Consider the following 15,627-nt stretch of genomic DNA (forward strand, 5'->3'; position numbering starts at 1 on the left):
TAAGAATTTTTTTTTTTTACTTTTTTTCTTACCAGGTAATACTAGCGCTTCACCAAATCATATGACTAAGGAATATAGTTGGTGCGTTCAATATTATTTCATCTGCGTATGAAAGGGGAATCCAGAATATAATACCTATGCATTAGCCAGGCTTAAAAACTTGTAAGGTGTCAGTGGTGGACGTCATCATGAGAAAGGGACTGGTTGACCGTTCTGAGGTAGTGTTATTTATCGACAGATAATGACTGGTTGACTGATTTCGTATGATTCCCATATCAGTTCGTATATAGTTACGGTCTCTGTCACTGGCTGAGTGGGACTGGTTGACAGTGTGTTTCCAATTCCTACAATTCATTTAGTAGAATTGCTTGACGGCTGTGTTGAGGCAGGAGCCCCGGTTGTCGTATGAATGGGACTTGTCGACTGTTCCTATGTGATCGAGTTAGTTCTCGTGTGTGTGTGTGTGTGAGACTGGTTAAAGGTTCTGGTGTGGTACCGGTTGACATTTATACTGAGGTCTGAGGCCCAACTGTTGTCATAGAGAGTTTTGTTATAATGTTTTGATCTTGTCCTCTCTCCCACCCCTGTGTGTGGTAACACAGCTTCCGTGTGTTACTTGAATGGTACTGCTTACCTCGTCTAGTGACAGGTCATAATCGTGCTTTTTTGATATTTCTGTTGTTAGTTTAGTTGTCGTATAAGAGAATATGATGGCCAACTGTAGTGAGGTTTAACTGTGACTCTCGTCTGAACAGAACCAGCAATTAGTTCTTGAATAACTGCACCGCTGTTTTACTGGTGACAGTCGTGTTGTGCAGGTTTTAGCCTCAGCTGCTGTCCAGGAGCGACTGGTGACAGCACAGGTGTTATTATCTGCCCTGTTCATTGCTCACGGAAGGACTGGTGCCAGTCTTAGTCTAAGCCAAACTTTTTTGCCTGATGGGAAGTGGTCGAGAGATCTAGAAATCCTGGCACCTTGCTACTTCAACACCTACCCTGGCACCTTGCTACTTCAACACCTACCCTGGCAACCCGCCGCTTCAACACCCACCCTGAAACCCTGCCTTTTCAACAGCCACCCTGGCACCTTGCTACTTCAACACCTACCTTGTCACTCTGCCACTTCAACACCTACCCTGGCACCCTGCCACTTCAACACCTACCCTGGCACCTTGCCACTTCAACACCTACCCTGGCACCTTGCTACTTCAACACCTACCTTGTCACTCTGCCACTTCAACACCTACCTTGTCACTCTGCCACTTCAACACCTACCTTGTCACTCTGCCACTTCAACACCTACCCTGGCACCCTGCCACTTCAACACCTACCCTGGCACCTTGCTACTTCAACACCTACCCTGGCAACCCGCCGCTTCAACACCCACCCTGAAACCCTGCCTTTTCAACAGCCACCCTGGCACCTTGCCACTTCAACACCTACCCTGGCACCCTGCCGCTTCAACACCCACCCTGAAACCCTGCCTTTTTAACATCCATCCTGGCACCTTGCCACTTCAACACCTACCTTGTCACTCTGCCACTTCAACACCTACCCTGGCACCCTGCCGCTTCAACACCCACCCTGAAACCCTGCCTTTTTAACATCCATCCTGGCACCTTGCCACTTCAACACCTACCTTGTCACTCTGCCACTTCAACACCTACCCTGGCACCTTGCTACTTCAACACCTACCCTGGCAACCCGCCGCTTCAACACCCACCCTGAAACCCTGCCTTTTTAACATCCATCCTGGCACCTTGCCACTTCAACACCTACCCTGGCACCTTGCCACTTCAACACCTACCCTGGCAACCCGCCGCTTCAACACCCACCCTGAAACCCTGCCTTTTTAACATCCATCCTGGCACCTTGCCACTTCAACACCTACCCTGGCACCTTGCCACTTCAACACCTACCCTGGCAACCCGCCGCTTCAACACCCACCCTGAAACCCTGCCTTTTCAACAGCCACCCTGGCACCTTGCCACTTCAACACCTACCCTGGCACCCTGCCACTTCAACACCTACCCTGGCACCTTGCTACTTCAACACCTACCTTGTCACTCTGCCACTTCAACACCTACCCTGGCACCCTGCCGCTTCAACACCCACCCTGAAACCCTGCCTTTTCAACAGCCACCCTGGCACCTTGCCACTTCAACACCTACCCTGGCACCTTGCCACTTCAACACCTACCCTGGCAACCCGCCGCTTCAACACCCACCCTGAAACCCTGCCTTTTCAACAGCCACCCTGGCACCTTGCCACTTCAACACCTACCCTGGCAACCCGCCGCTTCAACACCCACCCTGAAACCCTGCCTTTTTAACATCCATCCTGGCACCTTGCCACTTCAACACCTACCTTGTCACTCTGCCACTTCAACACCTACCCTGGCAACCCGCCGCTTCAACACCCACCCTGAAACCCTGCCTTTTTAACATCCATCCTGGCACCTTGCCACTTCAACACCTACCTTGTCACTCTGCCACTTCAACACCTACCTTGTCACTCTGCCACTTCAACACCTACCCTGGCACCTTGCTACTTCAACACCTACCCTGGCAACCCGCCGCTTCAACACCCACCCTGAAACCCTGCCTTTTCAACAGCCACCCTGGCACCTTGCCACTTCAACACCTACCCTGGCAACCCGCCGCTTCAACACCCACCCTGAAACCCTGCCTTTTCAACAGCCACCCTGGCACCTTGCTACTTCAACACCTACCCTGGCACCTTGCTACTTCAACACCTACCCTGGCACCTTGCTACTTCAACACCTACCCTGGCACCTTGCCACTTCAACACCTACCCTGGCAACCCGCCGCTTCAACACCCACCCTGAAACCCTGCCTTTTTAACATCCATCCTGGCACCTTGCCACTTCAACACCTACCCTGGCAACCCGCCGCGTCAACACCCACCCTGATACGTGAAGGCCCACTCTGCAACGTTGCCATGTCAACGCCCACCCTAACGTCCTGCCACGTCAACGCCCACCCTTACATCCTGCCACGTCAATGCCCACCCTGACATCCTGCCACGTCAACGCCCACCCTAACATCCTGCCACGTCAATGCCCACCCTGACATCCTGCCACGTCAATGCCCACCCTGACATCCTGCCACGTCAATGCCCACCCTGACATCCTGCCACGTCAATGCCCACCCTGACATCCTGCCACGTCAATGCCCACCCTGACATCCTGCCACGTCAACGCCCACCATGACATCCTGTCACGTCAACGCCCACCATGACATCCTGTCACGTCAACGCCCACCCTAACATCCTGCCACGTCAATGCCCACCCTGACATCCTGCCACGTCAACGCCCACCATGACATCCTGTCACGTCAACGCCCACCCTGATACGTGAAGGCCCACTCTGCAACGTTGCCATGTCAACGCCCACCCTAACGTCCTGCCACGTCAACGCCCACCATGACATCCTGTCACGTCAACGCCCACCATGACATCCTGTCACGTCAACGCCCACCCTAACATCCTGCCACGTCAATGCCCACCCTGACATCCTGCCACGTCAATGCCCACCCTGACATCCTGCCACGTCAACGCCCACCATGACATCCTGTCACGTCAACGCCCACCATGACATCCTGTCACGTCAACGCCCACCATGACATCCTGTCACGTCAACGCCCACCCTAACATCCTGCCACGTCAATGCCCACCCTGACATCCTGCCACGTCAACGCCCACCATGACATCCTGTCACGTCAACGCCCACCATGACATCCTGTCACGTCAACGCCCACCATGACATCCTGTCACGTCAACGCCCACCCTAACGTCCTGCCACGTCAACGCCCACCATGACATCCTGTCACGTCAACGCCCACCATGACATCCTGTCACGTCAACGCCCACCATGACATCCTGTCACGTCAACGCCCACCCTAACATCCTGCCACGTCAATGCCCACCCTGACATCCTGCCACGTCAATGCCCACCCTGACATCCTGCCACGTCAACGCCCACCATGACATCCTGTCACGTCAACGCCCACCATGACATCCTGTCACGTCAACGCCCACCATGACATCCTGTCACGTCAACGCCCACCCTAACATCCTGCCACGTCAATGCCCACCCTGACATCCTGCCACGTCAATGCCCACCCTGACATCCTGCCACGTCAACGCCCACCATGACATCCTGTCACGTCAACGCCCACCATGACATCCTGTCACGTCAACGCCCACCCTAACGTCCTGCCACGTCAACGCCCACCCTTACATCCTGCCACGTCAATGCCCACCCTGACATCCTGCCACGTCAACGCCCACCCTGATATCCTGCCACGTCAACGCCCACCCTAACATCCTGCCACGTCAATGCCCACCCTGACATCCTGCCACGTCAATGCCCACCCTGACATCCTGCCACGTCAACGCCCACCATGACATCCTGTCACGTCAACGCCCACCATGACATCCTGTCACGTCAACGCCCACCATGACATCCTGTCACGTCAACGCCCACCATGACATCCTGTCACGTCAACGCCCACCCTAACATCCTGCCACGTCAACGCCCACCATGACATCCTGTCACGTCAACGCCCACCCTGATACGTGAAGGCCCACTCTGCAACGTTGCCATGTCAACGCCCACCCTAACGTCCTGCCACGTCAACGCCCACCCTAACATCCTGCCACGTCAATGCCCACCCTGACATCCTGTCACGTCAACGCCCACCATGACATCCTGTCACGTCAACGCCCACCCTAACATCCTGCCACGTCAACGCCCACCCTAACATCCTGCCACGTCAACGCCCACCATGACATCCTGTCACGTCAACGCCCACCCTAACACCCTGCTACGGCAACATCCACCCTGTCACGTCAACACTAACCCTGCCACATCAACACCTACCTTGGCACCCTGCCACTTCAACACCTACCCTGGCACCTTGCCACTTCAACACCTACCCTGGCACCCTGCCACTTCAACACCTACCCTGGCAACCCGCCGCTTCAACACCCACCCTGAAACCCTGCCTTTTCAACAGCCACCCTGGCACCTTGCCACTTCAACACCTACCTTGTCACTCTGCCACTTCAACACCTACCCTGGCACCCTGCCACTTCAACACCTACCCTGGCACCTTGCCACTTCAACACCTACCTTGTCACTCTGCCACTTCAACACCTACCCTGGCACCTTGCCACTTCAACACCTACCCTGGCACCTTGCTACTTCAACACCTACCCTGGCAACCCGCCGCTTCAACACCCACCCTGAAACCCTGCCTTTTCAACAGCCACCCTGGCACCTTGCCACTTCAACACCTACCCTGGCACCCTGCCACTTCAACACCTACCCTGGCACCCTGCCGCTTCAACACCCACCCTGAAACCCTGCCTTTTCAACAGCCACCCTGGCACCTTGCCACTTCAACACCTACCCTGGCACCCTGCCACTTCAACACCTACCCTGGCACCCTGCCACTTCAACACCTACCCTGGCACCCTGCCACTTCAACACCTACCCTGGCACCCTGCCACTTCAACACCTACCCTGGCACCCTGCCGCTTCAACACCCACCCTGAAACCCTGCCTTTTTAACATCCATCCTGGCACCTTGCCACTTCAACACCTACCCTGGCACCCTGCCACTTCAACACCTACCCTGGCACCCTGCCACTTCAACACCTACCCTGGCACCCTGCCACTTCAACACCTACCCTGGCACCCTGCCACTTCAACACCTACCCTGGCACCCTGCCACTTCAACACCTACCCTGGCACCCTGCCACATCAACACCTACCTTGGCACCCTGCCACTTCAACACCTACCCTGGCAACCCGCCGCTTCAACACCCACCCTGAAACCCTGCCTTTTCAACAGCCACCCTGGCACCTTGCCACTTCAACACCTACCCTGGCAACCCGCCGCTTCAACACCCACCCTGAAACCCTGCCTTTTCAACATCCACCCTGGCACCTTGCCACTTCAACACCTACCCTGGCACCCTGCCGCTTCAACACCCACCCTGAAACCCTGCCTTTTTAACATCCATCCTGGCACCCTTGCCACTTCAACATCCACCTTGGCGTCTTGTTACTTCAACACCTACCTTGTCACTCTGCCACTTCAACACCTACCCTGGCACCGTGCCACTTCAACACCCACTCTTAAGCCCTGTCACTGCAACACCCAGCCTGACACCCTTCCACTTCAACACCTACCCTGGCACCTTGCTACTTCAACACCTACCCTGGCACCCTGCCACTTCAACAACCACCCCAGCACCCTACTAGGCCCACACCCACCCTGGCACCCTGCCAGGCCCACACCCATATTGACAGTTCATCCAGCCACATCAAGGCAGAGAGTGCGTCCTTGTGGTGTTGACCCTGCCACTCTTAACATAAGTCTTTACTTCCTGCTTACCCTGTCATGTTCAGAGTGCCCCCACGCCCTTCCTGTGGAGAGTGCCGCGCCCTCGCTGTGCCCCCTGCCTATCTGTTCCCAAATCAGGTCCGCTAGCACACCCCACACACTCCTTTGCTCTTCCGTCATCGTGATCTCCAGGTCGATAAGGGTCGTGGTGCTTGAGAGTGTAAGTGAGCAAGAGACTTTGGGGGGAAAGATTAAAGGTGTTAAGGGGATAACAGGCCCCTAGCGAGGCTTAACCCAAGTGTTCGGTCGTCGATCAGTCAGCCAGGTTTATTCAATCGTTCCTCATGGTCACACTGTTCCACAGTGTTTCTTGTTATCAGGTCGTTCCTGCCTGGCTGGCTGAAAGACGTCAGCCTCTTCTTTCTTATGTCGGTCACTGTGACCTTTGGCAGTGAGTCCCTCGCTCAACTCCTCTGCCTGTCTTGTTACTACGTGCGCATGGCAACGGTTAACTGCCCGTTCTCACACGTGCTGAAGCCATGGTCAGAAGCTGTTGAATATCGTCTCGAAGCAAAGGCCGAACGCTGCTGAATATCGTCTCGGAGCCATAACCAAACTGCCGAATATCGTCTCGAGGCCATGACCAAACACTGCTGAATATCGTCTCGAAGCCATAACCAAACTGCCGAATATCGTCTCGAGGCCATGGCCAAACACTGCTGAATATCGTCTCGAAGCCATAACCAAACTGCCGAATATCGTCTCGAAGCCATGACCAAACACTGCTGAATATCGTCTCGAAGCCATAACCAAATGCTTTTTGTACTTTTTTTTCTTTACCAGAATTGATCACATTCTGTGCCAATCCGCGTTCAGAAAATGTTCTCCGTCGGGTCTGTAGTGACTATCTACATCAACAACTTTCTCACACAGGGAAACATGGGGTGCGCGAACCTCTTCCAAGATCGGTGGCTTCACGCATCTTGTCTGTGACTACCCCTGCTTACCCTGCATAAATGTTCTGTTAGCTAGGCCTCGCACATCTTCCTTACACAACACTCCACCCCAGTACAAGTCCGCCGCACCTTGCTTCATCCCTTGTCCGTGGCTTCCTCCTTGTTTTTTTCCTTTTTTTTCTGCAAATCTCTTACTCTTGTTTTTATATGCCATCCAGTCAGCCCCATCTTAGACCATCAAGCTAAGATGTGCCTCACAGTTTGTGACTGTCATTCCCTAAAACCCTCACCAAGGTCGTCTGTACTTACGTTACGGCCGTAAATGAATCTCCGATTCGGTCTGATCCTGTTCCTCCTGGAGGAAAGGGAAAAAAAAAAAGAGGCTCTCGTCCGTAGTTCATACCGGGCGGCAGAAGGTCACAGAGCGTAACCTGCTCACAAATCCTGGAAAGGAAACTCAAAAGTTTAGACACAAATCCGGTTTCCATCATGGTTGGATGACGATGGCAATGCATCATGAGGTGAAAAAATATAAATTCTTTATGCTTGGTTAAGTAGTAGTTGGAGTTGTAGTTTCTTCTGTTCCCCTTCACGTTTCACCATGATTGGACCTATTCTCACCTCGCCACGTCTCACATCGTACCTGGGCCAAGCCACACTAACCACCACCGCCTATCATCGATGCTCTACGATAAGTTTTCCCACCTTCCAGCGCCTGGATCACAACGAGCTCTTAGTCAGAGCAGCAACATTTGTGCTCTGGTCCTGAGAATGTATAGTTTAGCATTTCAGGGTCGCTTTTAAGTTTCTGGGACTTCCGCCGCCGTACGACCAACTATCTGCTCCCCCAGAAGCTTGGTAACGTAAAGACTACTTTACGGAGGGAACTCCCTTCGTCAGACTACACGCACCAGCGCATTTCCCTCCTCCTACCATAATCACTCATCTACGATGAGCCTTGAAAATTTCCAATGTCGCCCTAACCGACGTGACACTCAAGACAGCATGGCTTCGGCCTTACCTTTAGTCTTGCTCTGACTTGCCATCTTAATGTTTCATTATTCTGTACGATTTCTTCAGTTGCTGCTGCCTCTCTCTCCGTCCACAGTCAGTGATTCGGGTATATATATACATATACCTTTCCTCATTCCACCGCCACCTGTGAATGTGAGAAAAATTATTTTCTTCCTCAAGTCGGAGGTCATTCTTGAAATTAGACTTAACCCAGACTGAATCTGCAAGTCGCGCCTGACGACGCCCACGTCCACAACGGGAAATAAGCGACTCGCGTACCTGGAACGAGCATTTCAAGGAGCACATATTGTGATACATGGGCACTTGGGATGCCAGTGGCTGCCTGCCCCACGAGATACACACACACACACACACACACACACACACACACACACACACACACACACAGTCACCGTGAGGAGCTGCCGCCACACCTCTTGCAATGACCCCTTCCCAAGCCTTACAGTTGATTACCCTCTCTATTTCTTAGGGGGAACCATATACCTTCACTGCGTATTGTGACTCTCTCTCTCTCTCTCTCTCTCTCTCTCTCTCTCTCTCTCTCTCTCTCTCTCTCTCCACTGGGAAAATGAAACACGATAAGTTCCCTAGTGCACTTTCGTGTAATAATCACATCATCAGGGGAGACACAAGAGAGAAATATAACAGTCAGTTGATATATATATATATATATATATATATAAGTTGTTGAAAGGTAATGGTTCTCTTATCAAAAGTTTGTCATCTTTGTCCCCTTCATTGCCACATATGAATGGACGTATTAGAACACATAAACAAAATTTTCCAGCAAGACCTATAGTGAGTTCAGTAGGCTCCATCACATATAGATTGTCAAAATGGTTAGTTTCTTTATTAAGCCTTATAGTGGGTAAGATATCAAATTCTGATATCATGAACAATGTGGATTTAGTTAACAAACTTAACAATGTCAGTGTTAATTTTGGTGTCAAACTTGTTAACTTTGATGTTTCCTCAATTTTCACAAAAGTTCCACTTCATGACCTTTTAGAATATCTATTTGATGTTTTGGATGATATTCATTTACCTGTTTCAAAATCTGTTTTCATTGAGCTGATAAGATTGTGTATAAGATACTGTGTATTTCAGTTCACTGGAGATTATTATGCTCAAAAATTTGGTATGGCAATGGGTAACCCTCTCTCACCTGTACTAAGTAATCTTTATATGGAATTTTTGGAAACAAAATTACTAAAGGGTATCTTACCTTCTAATGCAATTTGGTTGAGGTATGTAGATGATGTTCTTTGTGTTTGGCCAACAAATGAAAATTTACAGACATTTCTCCCCTTGCTTAACTATTTAGTACCTTCCATCAACTTTACTGTAGAAAATAAAAATAATGGTATGCTACCATTTTTAGATTGCATGATCCATAGGCAAGGAAACAAGTTTAAGTATAGCGTACACAGAAAACCTACCAGTGTATGCTCATATATCCATTATTCCTCATCTCAACATGACAGAGTTAAATCATCATCATTTCAATCTATGTTCCTTAGGGCATTACGTATCTGCAGTCCAGCTTATTGATGATGAGTTTGAGAAGATATATTCTATTGGATTTGAGTTAAAGTACCATAGATATTTCATTGATAAATCCCTTAAGTTAGCAAAGAAATCTCTCTCTTGTGTCTCCCCTGATGATGTGATTATTACACGAAAGTGCACTTGGGAACTTATCGTGTTTCAATTTCCCCGTTGACTCATAGGAATATCCTTGATCACGCGCAAAATTATGATCTTTCCAATATATATATATATATATATATATATATATATATATATATATGTATATATATATATATATATATTTTTTTTTTTTTTTCTCTTTTTTTTTTCTCTCCATGCTATCCATTTCCTGCGTTAGCGAGGTAGCGTTAAGAACAGAGGACCGAGCCTTTGAGGGAATATCCTCACTTGACCCACTTCTTTGTTCCTCTTTTGGAAAGCAATTCTAATATTTGCCAAAAGACAGTTTGTCTCCTTTACTGATCTCCAGATGTGGGACTCTGGCAAAAGGTTACCGACGGTGTCAACTCTTAAGTCCCCCTAACACACAGGTCCCCGCAGCTTTTTCCCTGCTGAAGTATAATCCTATTAAGGCCTTGTTTCACGCTGTCTCATCCTCATTACTTTACATTCCCTTGGGTTGAATTTCATTAATCATGTCTGTCTACTTTCCCCATAGCTTCTGCATCATCTGTATACATATCCAAGTCTGTGTTTACACGTTCTGGCAAGTCATTCACAAAGATCAAGAAGAGTAACGGTTCCGAAACAGATCCCTTGGGCACTCTGCTGGTGACCTCCACCCATGTAGAGAAGACTCCTCTCATATGTGTCCTTTGTTCTCTTCCACCAAGATAATTCCCCATCCAACATAGGAGTCCCTCACATATTCCTGCCTGGTGACCCAGCTTCTTAGTCGGCCTCACTTGTGGTATAGTGTCAAATGTTTTCTGGCAGTCCAGAAACAAACAATCTACCCAGCCTCCCATTTAGTCTAACACGATGCTTACTTTCTCTTAGAAGTCTAAGAGGTTCGTTAGACATGACCTTTCCCTAGAACAGAGTTGCCTCTTACTTTGGGAATTTCAACTCTGTAGAAAGTCACCCATTTGCCTTCTGATTAACTTTCCCAGTATATTACAGACCACACTCGTCAGGGAGACTGGTCTATAGCTCTGTGCCATTTTCCAAGCTCCTACCTTGTAGATGGGTATGACACGTGCCCTTTTCCACTTCCTTGGGCCAATGTCTTTCTCCAGCGCCATCCTGAACAGTATTTCAAGCGGTCTGTTTTATGCATCTGGACACATCTTCAGCACATATGGCCAAATTTCATCAGGACCCTCTGGTATTCCGTTCATGTATTTTCTAGGCATCTCTATGTTTCCTAAAGTCTTCTCGTAGTCCTGTCCCATTGATGATGGGGGCTATAGTGTCTTCCACTGTGAAAACTCCTTTGAACTTCTTATTCAGTTCGTCACACATCCTTACATCATCCGCAAACATTCTTCCTGCAGAATTCCTGGATCTGATTACCAGCTCTTTGACTGACAATCTCCTCCTGACTAATCTATGAAAAAGCTTTGAATTTTCACCTGCCTTGTCCACAATATTCTGTCCCAAGTTTCTTTGTTCCTCCTTTCTTATCCTGATCTCTTATGCCTTGATCTTATTCCTTGATCTCCTATACCTTGTGTGAGCTGGTTTGATGGGGGTGTCGCCCACATCTCCACCAATAACCATCTCGAATGTTTTTTGTTTGAGATCATTGATAAAACCATTATTTCACCTTGCCCAGCCTTTGCCCTGTATTTGAGACGAGGTGTACATATCTATCCTCTCCTTCAGTGTAACTATCATGGATCCTTTCACCACAGAGCCCTGGTTCTTTGCCACTGTACTCAAATCCCCAGTGTATGTGACCACAGTAAATGTTCAGTTCCATGGAGTTTCCACGACTCTATTTCTCCCCCTCGAGTCCTGTCACATCTCTGCATTTCTGACTTCCCCGTCCCCCATATGGTCCAACCTTTGCATTACTTGATCACTTTCCCCAAGTGGTGTATCATGTGTGATACGTTCACTCTCCATGTTCGGCTGTGTGTCACGATAAGATCGAATAATGCTGGTACAGTGTCTGTCTCTCTCGTCCTAGTATGGACATTGACAACCTGGTATAGACCATTTTCCTATAAACAATCTAGGAAAATTGTATCTCTACGATCCCTTGTCACCTTAATGACCCAAATCCCGCTCAAATCTACCTCTCCGATCATCAGCACAGTCAGAAGTTAGTGTTTCACTCCTGTATAAACCACCCTAATTGCTCCCTCAGTCTTCCCACTGATATTGTGTGTGTGTGTGGATCTAGTCTCAATTATCTCTAATGTCATGTCTCCATTCATTATACATGCTGTACTAATACACACTCCCCCACGTACACACGTGTCTGTACTTGACGACAACATCGAACCCGATGCGGGCGGAGTGAACACAGTGAACGCCGCACACCGTGTTCACAGCACACCCCGTGTACATGTCCACCGCACGCGCTCTGTACACCTTGTGTGTATAGCCTTAGGTTAGGGTGACGCCTACCCATTACAGACGGACGCAAGTGGTTCTTGAACCCCCAACATTTACGCCTTCTCTCAAGGCCGCCCTGTGCACGCGTTGTTTCAACAGATTTATAGAGTCAGCAGGCCTATCATTCCTCTCAGCCGCAGATCTACCCTTCCTCTCAGCCAGCAGAGCTACCCTCCCTTCCAGCCAGCAGAGCTACCCTCCCTTCCAGCCAGCAGAGCTACCCTCCCTCTCAGCCAGCAGAGCTACCCTCCCTTCCAGCCAGCAGAGCTACCCTCCCTTTCAGCCAGCAGAGCTACCCTCCCTCTCAGCCAGCAGAGCTACCCTCCCTCTCAGCCAGCAGAGCTACCCTCCCTCTCAGCCAGCAGAGCTACCCTCCCTCTCAGCCAGCAGATCTACCCTCCCTCTCAGCTAGCAGATCTACCCTCCCTCTCAGCCAGCAGATCTACCCTCCCTCTCAGCTAGCAGATCTACCCTCCCTCTCAGCCAGCAGGCCTACATATCCTCTTAGTCAACAATCCTGCACTCCTGAGTGTTTCTCACTGACTGAGTTGGTTCCGTACAGCTGGTTTGTGAGGTGATTTGATGGTGTCCGCCTCGGCGGTGTTGTGGTTAGCGTTGCTGACTACCAATCCAACGGGCCAGGTTCGATTCGTTGCGGGCATACGGCGCACAGCTCACCCAGCTGTTCATCCTGAGGATGGAAATGTACTGGTGTTCGTGTGTAAACAAGTGGTTCCCGTATTCTAAACCATAATGTCCATAGACCGAATGTTGTAAGATTCTGAGAGCCTAATACTTTCACTACCCTCACTCCTTCTCCTTCCTTACTCCGTCTCACCACCCTGGCTCCATCACCACCCTGGCTCCATCACCACCCTGGCTCCATCACCGCCCTGGCTCCATCACCACCCTGGCTCCATCACCGCCCTGGCTTCATCACCACCCTGGCTCCATCTCCGCCCTGGTTCCATCACCGCCCTGGCTCCATCACCGCCCTGCCTCCATAACCAGTTCACTCCAACGCGAACAAAACCAGAGCTCATCTTCCTATATGCGATTTTCCTAAAGTCATTCCGAAAAAAAACGCTTTAGGAAAGTTTTCTGATTCAGTGGCGTCGTTATGAGGTGTTCGTCATACATCCTCGTTGATATTACGTGATAACTTGTGAACATCGTTCTCCTGAGAAGGAAATTGTACAACTAGCGGGCCGGAGGTTGACTAAGATGCTTCAATCTTCATCCTTTGGACACTTTTTCCGTGCAGTATTCAGTAATCCGACCCCACGAAACTAATGCGCCGAAAATGTCAAAACTTCCATAAAACTAACTATGGAATAACCTCTCCGAAGCATGGCTTTCACGCTCCTAATTAACTCCAACTTCAGCTTCTTACATTCAGTAAAACTTCACAGTTTTTTCACAAGCGTACATGACAGTGGGTGTCGACCCCCAGCGTTCACGGATGAAAAATGGTAACTTGTCAACCTACAGATACCTAGTGATGGGCCGCCTCGTCCCCACTGGCTGCTGAGCCCACCAGTGTAGGGGCAGAGAAGCGTCACCACAAACCTTAGCGACCCACATGCAAATATATGTATATACCATCGCTGAATCCTTGAACACGAAGGTACGACCCTTAGGTATGATGGCTTGACCCGTGACCTAAGCTTTTAGCTTTCCGAGGTCAAAGGGCAGTCCGTGGCACCTTCGTGCTTAAGAGAATACAGATATTACGAGGAAGAAACACATTTTAAGCATGTTGGTCCAGATCGCCTTTGCTAATACGAGCTTTATCAAACGTGGTTTTATAAGTCCTTTAAATCTCCTACATTCCATTCTGATCATTTCTTAAAGACATTCAAAATGTAAGTAGTCTATCTGGTGTCCCTTGACATAAACAGCATATATTCCCAGTTTTCCTCTTTTTTACCCTCCCATGACCACCACCCATGATCTTCAGCATAGTTATCCTATTCTGTTTTTTTGAAGATACGAAGCACGCTCCTTTGTCTTGCCCGCTCCCAGTCAGCACATCATTGGTTACTTCATCTGATCCGGGAACTCGACATTGTGTCACCCTGTCCTCTTGTCCTGTTTTACTGGAGAAGAAAAGGACATTCCTCAAGAGCGAAGAAGAACAGAAGTAAATCCCTCAATAGTTCGCCTGTTTACAGGCCAGTAAGGCCTTTTGTTCCTTTTATTTTTCTTCTTTTTTGAGTGGTTGCGTCCCCAACCGGCAAGAGGAGAAGTAGCCTCCGGCTGGAGGCCGTTGCGTCAAAGCCTTTCTGGGAACTTGGGGTGAAGGGAAGACCTAAGCGGTAGGTGACCCCACCTCACATCCGTCAGCACACAGGGAGAGATTACCCCGCTCCTAGGCCGGGTCCTCGCGGCTGCATCGCCATCGCAACAGCCATGCTGGGGTGCCTCCATGTGAACTCCGTCGTCTTGAGATGGTGCCGTCATTATGCCGCGTGTTGTAGTGAGGGTATGAATGATGCCTGGTAGTGTGGCGGGGGAAGGAGTACTGCAGGTACAGTCCCCCGTGTGGCTGGTCGTGGCAGCTCTTGTGCCGTGCACGTCGCGCCACAGTGCCCGAGGTTAGGAGACTGTCACCTCCTTGATATTTTCTCTTGTGGAGGCTCTGCCAACGGAAGACCAGCCTTCTTGATCATCTTCACTCGCCCCCACAGCAGACATCAGTTTGTGTCCCTTCCTCTCCACACACACACACACACACATAACACTTACTGGAAGTGCTAAGTGCCAAGACTACAGCACCTGACCTGGGTCAAACATTGATCCCTGACGTTTGTATAAAATCTCAACCGTATCCTTGGGCAGTAGTAACCTCCACTTGGACACAGTTATCGCAAGCTTGACCTCAACAATAGGAAGCTTCTGTGCAGTTGAGGCCAACTTTGTACCATGAAAGATGTTCATGTGTTGCAAACCTTGATATCTTGTAAGTAAATGATCTCTCTCCATGATCTGCTTTTCAGACTAGAATTGTAACATCATTATCTACCATCCACCAGAAACCTTACCATTTGTTTCTTTTCTATCCTCGTAGATTCCCAATCAGGGGTGACGTCGACCTCTCGTAGGAAGGCTACTGAAGTTTTCACTCATAGAGTATCGTAATGTAG

This window comes from Panulirus ornatus, chromosome 41 (genome assembly GCF_036320965.1).
Source record: "Panulirus ornatus isolate Po-2019 chromosome 41, ASM3632096v1, whole genome shotgun sequence".
In the NCBI taxonomy this organism is placed as follows: Eukaryota; Metazoa; Arthropoda; class Malacostraca; order Decapoda; family Palinuridae; genus Panulirus; species Panulirus ornatus.